Source organism: Amblyomma americanum, chromosome 2 (assembly GCF_052857255.1).
Source record: "Amblyomma americanum isolate KBUSLIRL-KWMA chromosome 2, ASM5285725v1, whole genome shotgun sequence".
Lineage (NCBI taxonomy): Eukaryota > Metazoa > Arthropoda > Arachnida > Ixodida > Ixodidae > Amblyomma > Amblyomma americanum.
Window position 1 is genome coordinate 234,482,185 of NC_135498.1, and position 7,392 is coordinate 234,489,576.

The window sequence follows — 7,392 nt, forward strand, 5'->3', positions numbered from 1 at the left end:
CCCAACAACGTACGCTCTTAAATCCTGACCTCGTTCGGCTCCTGCTGAACTTTCGGCGACATAAAGTCGCGCTCGTCGCTGATGTCGAAAAGGCATTTCTTCAAATAAGTGTAGCGCCAGAAGACCGCGATGCGCTAAGGTTTCTATGGTTCGCCGAGAGCCCCGTAGAAGGCAGGCCATTGCCAGAGGTGAAAGGCTACAGAATGACCAGAATACCCTTCGGAACCACATCGAGCCCGTTTCTCCTGGCAGCAACGCTTCAGCACCACCTTGAAATAATGAAGGATGAATTTCCAGTAACGACAGAGGTATTGGAAAGCTGCATTTATATGGATGATCTGTTTGCGGCGCACAGGACGATGAGGAAGGAGCGAAGATATACGACGAGGCAAGTCGCATCTTTCGGGCTGCTTCAATGCGCCTGCACAAGTGGGGTTCCAACAGCACAAAGATGAACGAACTGTTTTGTCAGGAGATCCCCTATGAAATGCCCCTTGGACAACCGGCTAATTTGCTGAAAGTGCTACTTTGGAAACCAAGGGAAGACCAACTGACATTTTCTACCGACTCTGTCACTGAATTTTCTAAGGCGCAAAAGAATACCAAGCAATTTGTCCTACAAACAACCGCGCGGCTTTACGACCCCCTGGGAATTCTATCGCCTTATACAGTGAGAGCGAAAGAACTGTTTCGGGAGATTTGGAAGGAAAACATCGCATGGGATCAGCCACTTCCAGACCATCTCCTAAAGCAGTGGATCAAGTGGTGCGAAGAATTACGTTCGCTACATCAGAATCAGAATCAGAATCAGAACGTTTATTCACGCAGAAATTGATACACAAAATGCTGTGTAGTCATCTGGATCCTTAGCCGCTATGGCTAGTGATGGATCCATTACAAACATTGTCAGAGTTAAACAATCACTATAAGAACATTGCTATGAGCAACAACACGTGTTTAGCTTGGTGCATCAGATTGCTTATTAAGGTAGTGGCGTTTTAGTTTAGAAACAAAGTTGGACGTGTATTTCATGTAACACGGCACGGTATTCCATATTTTAGCCCCGATAAAAGAAATTGAGCGCCGCCCGTATATGTTGTGAGCTATGGGTAAATTAAAATTATTGTGCTGTGCCTGCCTAGTGTCACGTTTGGGAGAGATGAATATAGAAGAAGGATGTGGAGAGTTCGTGCTAATTATCTGGCGGACTAAAATGGCCGTTTTGTACTCACGTACATTGGTGAAGGGCATTATGTTTAATTCATCAAAAAGAGGTTTGGATGGTATTGCTCTCGGTGCATGTGATATTATTCTGACAGCCCTTTTCTGGAGAGTGCTAACTTTTGCTAAGTAAGATGCGAAGGTGAAACCCCAGGATTCAATGCAGTATATTAAATGGTTATGGAAAACGCTGAAATATATCATTCGTAGTGTGTTCTTGTCAAAATGTTTTTGTGCTTTAATTAGTGCATAGCACCCAGAGGTTAACTTTTTGCATAAGTTTTCTATATGAGGTGCCCAGTGTAGATTCTCATCAAGAGTTACTCCTAAATATTTGTAGCTTTGAACCCGTTCAATTGGTAATCCATCGAGATGCAGACTACATTCTACGGGGGTAGATTTACGACGGGAGGTGAAAGCAATGAACTTTGTTTTTTTAACATTTAGCGCTAGTTTGTTAGTGCTAAACCAATTTGCTGCTTTTTGGAGGCTATCATTTGCAAGTGATTCAGCCTTTTCTGCCGACTGATGAGGTATTAGTAGAGCTGTGTCATCTGCGTACATGACTGCTTGTCCATGCTCAATGAAACGAGGAAAATCATTTATAAAGAGGGAAAAAAGCAGGGGGCCAAGTACTGACCCTTGCGGAACTCCTGTCCTAACTTCCCCCATTGAAGATCGTTGATCTGAGATTTGCTCGAATTGCATGCGGTTATTTAGGTAGCTACGGAAAAAATTGCTGGCTGGTCCTCGAAATCCATAACTTTCAAGTTTCTGTAACAAAATGTCATGTTTAACAGTGTCGAATGCTTTTCTAATGTCAAGGAATATGCCTATAATAATCTTGTTTGAATTTAAAGCCCGGTTAATTATTTCTGTTGCTGAGTGTACTGCTGTGCCTGTAGAATGACCTCTGCGGAAACCATGCTGTTCTCTGGCTAAGATGCCATATTTTTCAACAAAATCCTGTATTCTCTTAGCTATTAGTTTTTCGAAGAGCGTATTAATGCAACTCAGTATGGTGATTGGGCGGTAATTTTCTACATCATTGGGATTGTCGTTTTTGTAGATCGGTACAACTCTCCCAATCTTGAGCGTTTCAGGATAGATACCCGATAAAAAAGCCTGATTAAATATTTTTTCCAGTGGAAGGCACAAAATATGAATGTTGTCCTTAATGATGTTCACTGATATTTCGTCATGACCCATAGCTTTATTAAGCGACATCTGGCGGACGACAGCAACAATTTCGGCAGCTGTTATCTCTGTGTAAGCAAAAGTATTAGAGCACGGAGTTGGCAAAACAGTACAAGAGTTGATTTGCAAGGTGGCAGCTACACTATTACCTATGTTAAGAAAAAAATGGTTGAACGTTAAAGCAAGACATGCTAGGTCAGAGTTGAAGGCACTGAGCTCTGGCAAAATATTACATTTCTCGGGGGATCTAGTAATGGAAGCGATTATCCGCCATATTTCTTTTGAGTTACCTTGGGCTTTCTTAACCAGGTTGCTATAATACTGTTTTTTTCGCCTCCGCATCATAGAAAGTGACATATTCCGTATGCTTCTGTACTTTTCCTTGTAATAATTGTTGTTTGGATTTTTCATCAACTTAGTATGCCAATGCTCTTTTAGTCTGATTATGGAGAGTATTTCTTCATTCATCCAAGGACAAATAGGTGAATAAAGGCGCCATGCTCTGCGAGAGTTGTATTGCTTTTGGACGCAACATGATGAAAGCAGCGTGCTGAATGCATTATATGCTTTGTTGGCGTCATCGAAATCGATGCTTGAAAAGTCTTTTTCTTGGATAGAAATTTTTGTTGCCTCATAGTCCCATCTAGGTGACATATGAGTGTTGTCCTTGGAATGATGTACAGCTATTGTAGGAGCGATAAGAAAGGTCGGGAAATGGTCTGTAATGTTATATTTTATCACACCAAATTTCAAGGGGCTGACATCCAAATTTGATAATATGTGATCTATTGTAGATGATGATGTTGGCGTTATTCTGGTTGGACTTGCTATATGGTTTTGAAAGCCGTAGGATGACAAAAGATTTACGTATTCACTACTAGATGAACCAGCTGTGTTGATGTTAACGTCGCCACAAATAACCGCCTTTTTTTCCTTATTTGTGAGGCTGTACAGTGCCTCTTCTAGTTTGTCCAAAAATGGCTGAGTTCTAGACATGGGTGGACGGTACATGACACCAATAACCATGTTGTTCCCTAGTTCTATAAAGAGCATTTCGTAGTTACCCATACTGGTCTCTGTAATGTCCAGTAATTTTTTGTAAGTGATTTCCGATGACAGGTAAAAAGCTACACCACCGCCTCTAGAACCAACCGCTCTTGGCAGGGACACAAATTTATAACCAGGTAGATTCAGAGATTCGTCTCCTTTAAGCCACGTTTCTGAAATTGCTATGACGTCATATCGCATTTTCTGGTGAGAAAGAAAGGCAGCGAGTGAGTCATAGTTTTTATGCAGACTTCTAATGTTGCAGTGTAGTAAAGATATGTTTTTTCCACGTATTCTGGCTGTGTTGTTCAGCATTTTTATGCTTGTCGCTATGTAAGCGCAATGCTTTAGAAAAAAGGAAACGGCTATACTATCTTAGACAGGTCGTCGCGAGTGGCTATGTGTATGACAGTGGAATTTTCTGCTTTCCTTGCCAGTATTTTAGAGTTAGAGACCCAGACGAACTTCCAGTTGTTGGCTTTCTTTCGGGCAATTGCCATTCCAAGCAATGCTTTGTATTCGGGGCACAGGTGCTCGTTCAGGTACACGGGTGTGGTCTCGGAAAAACCGATGTCATTTGCGGATAGCCTCTTTTTCCTTGCAGACTGCAAAAATTTGTCCCGAGCTGCGCGTGAAGCAAACTTGACAATGACGTTCTTTTTCGTTTTTTCTTTTGTGGGAATACGATGTACTACGTCTATGTCGGTTGTTTCTACGTCCATTCCAATTTTTTCACCTATTTTCTGGACCACTTCAACCAGTGACTCGTCCTCGGTCTCCGGGATGCCCTTAATTTCCACGTTAGAAAGCCTGGAGTATTGCTTTAGTTCAATCAGTTCCTTCTGCGTTTTTGCTAAGGTTTGTGCTAGTTCGTCTTTCTCTAGTTTTAGGGCTGCGTGCTCTTTCTTCAAGGCCTCGAGTTCTTCACCTGTCGTGCGAAAGGCTTCGAAGGAATCGTTCATGAAAGTCATGCTTTGCTTCAGTTCTTCTACTTCCTTTCTAAGGTCGGCATTCTGATCATTTACATACTTCAGCAGATCTTTGATTGTACCAGGTGGTTTGTCACCCATTTTTCAACAGCGAGCGATCAAGGCGCCGAGCGAGTAGCAATTTTTTCTAAATAAGAATAATTCAATGCTACGCACCTGCAAAGAAGTGCAGAAGCAGTTATGCCTTGCTCGATGCGCTCGCTCCTGGATCGCTCGCTGTTATGATGCTTGTCTGGCGCTGGTGCCCCAATTTATAGCTGAAGGCCGGGATGTCGATGCAATGCGCCGGCGCTTAGTCAGGATCTGCCGCTGGAGATTTGGTCGCAGGTAAGGCAGGCTCCCCCGGAAGCAGCAGCGATAGCTCCCCTCAGCAGCACGTGTAGTCCTCCGGTGATTGTGCAGCAGCGTCCGTGCAGTTTCAACAGCTGCAAAGAAGTGCAGAAGCAGTTATGCCTTGCTCGATGCGCTCGCTCCTGGATCGCTCGCTGTTATGATGCTTGTCTGGCGCTGGTGCCCCAATTTATAGCTGAAGGCCGGGATGTCGATGCAATGCGCCGGCGCTTAGTCAGGATCTGCCGCTGGAGATTTGGTCGCAGGTAAGGCAGGCTCCCCCGGAAGCAGCAGCGATAGCTCCCCTCAGCAGCACGTGTAGTCCTCCGGTGATTGTGCAGCAGCGTCCGTGCAGTTTCAACAGCTGCAAAGAAGTGCAGAAGCAGTTATGCCTTGCTCGATGCGCTCGCTCCTGGATCGCTCGCTGTTATGATGCTTGTCTGGCGCTGGTGCCCCAATTTATAGCTGAAGGCCGGGATGTCGATGCAATGCGCCGGCGCTTAGTCAGGATCTGCCGCTGGAGATGGTCGCAGGTAAGGCAGGCTCCCCCGGAAGCAGCAGCGATAGCTCCCCTCAGCAGCACGTGTAGTCCTCCGGTGATTGTGCAGCAGCGTCCGTGCAGTTTCAACAGCTGCAAAGAAGTGCAGAAGCAGTTATGCCTTGCTCGATGCGCTCGCTCCTGGAAGAAGGTATGAAGGCAACGCCAAAGGGCACCCACAGAGTCGAACTTTGCACGTGTTCGCAGATGCCAGTCCGAAGGCTTACGGTGCCGTGGTCTACCTCTGTACCGAGAATTCTACAGGAGAAAGAACTTTCGTCTTCATGCTGTCCAATTGTCGTGTCGCCCCCTTGAAAGCGGTCACCTTGGCAAGGCTAGAACTAACTATTGGCAGCCTTACTCGCGTCGAGACTCTACCAGTTCGTGAGGTCGAATCTTGATATGAAGTTTGACAAGGTTTTCATCTGGACCGATTCTATGATCACACTGAGCTGGATTCGAGGAAACGCAGCACGGTGGAAGGAATTTGTCAGGAACCGCGTCGCGGAAATCCAACTAAACAGCGGGACCGCGACGTGGCGATTTTGCCCCGGAAAATCGAATCCGGCTGACCTCATGACCAGGGGATTTACGAGCACTCAACTGAAGACCAGCGAGCTATGGTGGAACGGGCCGCAGTGGATAACGGGTCGAGCTGACGTATGGCCGGTTGAATTACAACAGGGCGACTTCACGGTTGAAGAACTGTAGCAGAAAAGGGAGGTCGGTTTCTCAACTTCCACTGGCGATAAAGAAGATGAGTTGCTGGTTCTGGAAGATTTTAGCTCTGCATCTATAGTGCATCGAGTAAAAGCTTGGATTTTCCGGTTCGTGCGAAATCTGCGATCTTCTGACAAGATCTTGGGCCCTTTGACTGGTGCAGAAATCGATCATGCTAAAGTATTTTGGGTGAGAAGGGTTCAGATGTCACCATTTTCTGCGGAACTGGAAAGCACAAAGAAACGCAGCTGCATCCCAAACGACTACGCCTTGAAAGAATTCGCCCTGTGGACAAATGAAAACAGCCTAGTAAGGATAAAAGGGCGAGTCTGCTCCACAGAGACGACACTCGACGAACGACACCCGATTGTGCTCCCCAATAAGCATCGCTACACAACGCTGCTGGTGCACCAAGCACATCGACAGCTGCTTCACGCAGGTGCAAGAGACACACTTCCGGAATTACGAGACAAGTACTGGATTGTGCGGGGGCGTCAGCTTGTGAAATGTGTTGTGAGATCGTGTGTGCTATGTAAGCGGCACAGTGCCCCGCACTTCAACGCAGCAACAGGGCTCCTTCCACCTTACCGGACGTCCCAAGCGGACCCGTTTAAGGTCGTGGGCCTCGACTTTGCCGGGCCCCTCCTGGTGAGGGAGAACAGTCGGAGCGTGAAATCGTACATCGTGCTGTTTACATGTGCTGTGACGCGTGCGGTGCATCTTGAGCTTGTTGCAGACATGAGCACAGAGCGATTCTTACAGGCATTCCGTCGTTGTGTGTCGCGCAGAGGCTTGTGCCGAACCATTTGCTCTGACAACGCTCTTTCGTTCGAACGAGCCTCAAAAGATATGGGCATTTTGTGCAAGCTCCTGCAGCACCCTGAAACTCAGAACCATTTTGCCAACTCCGGCATCGAATGGAAATTTATAGCGGAGCGCGCACCGTGGTGGAGCGGATTCTACGAGAGGCTGGTCCGTAGCGTGAAAAGCGCGCTGAGAAAACGGTCGGACGTCATTGCCTAGACACCATTGAGCCGTCAACAATCCTGGCTGAGGTTGAGGCAGGAATAAATTCTAGGAGCCTCACCTACACATATGAGGACCCTAAAGACGGTGCGCCGCTAACACCGTCCAGTTTCCTGACGGGAAGACGCTTGACGGCTCTGCCTTCGCCTGAAACAGGAGCCATCGAGGCGTCGGCCGCTTCGCTCCGGGCGCTCTGGAAGAAGCGAGGGCGAATGCTGAATATTTTCTGGCAGACATGGCAGCGAGACTACTTGGGGCAGCTACGCTCGGCCTTTGCCTCTAAACAACCCAAAGCCGTGACACCCCGAGTAGGAGAGGTTGTTT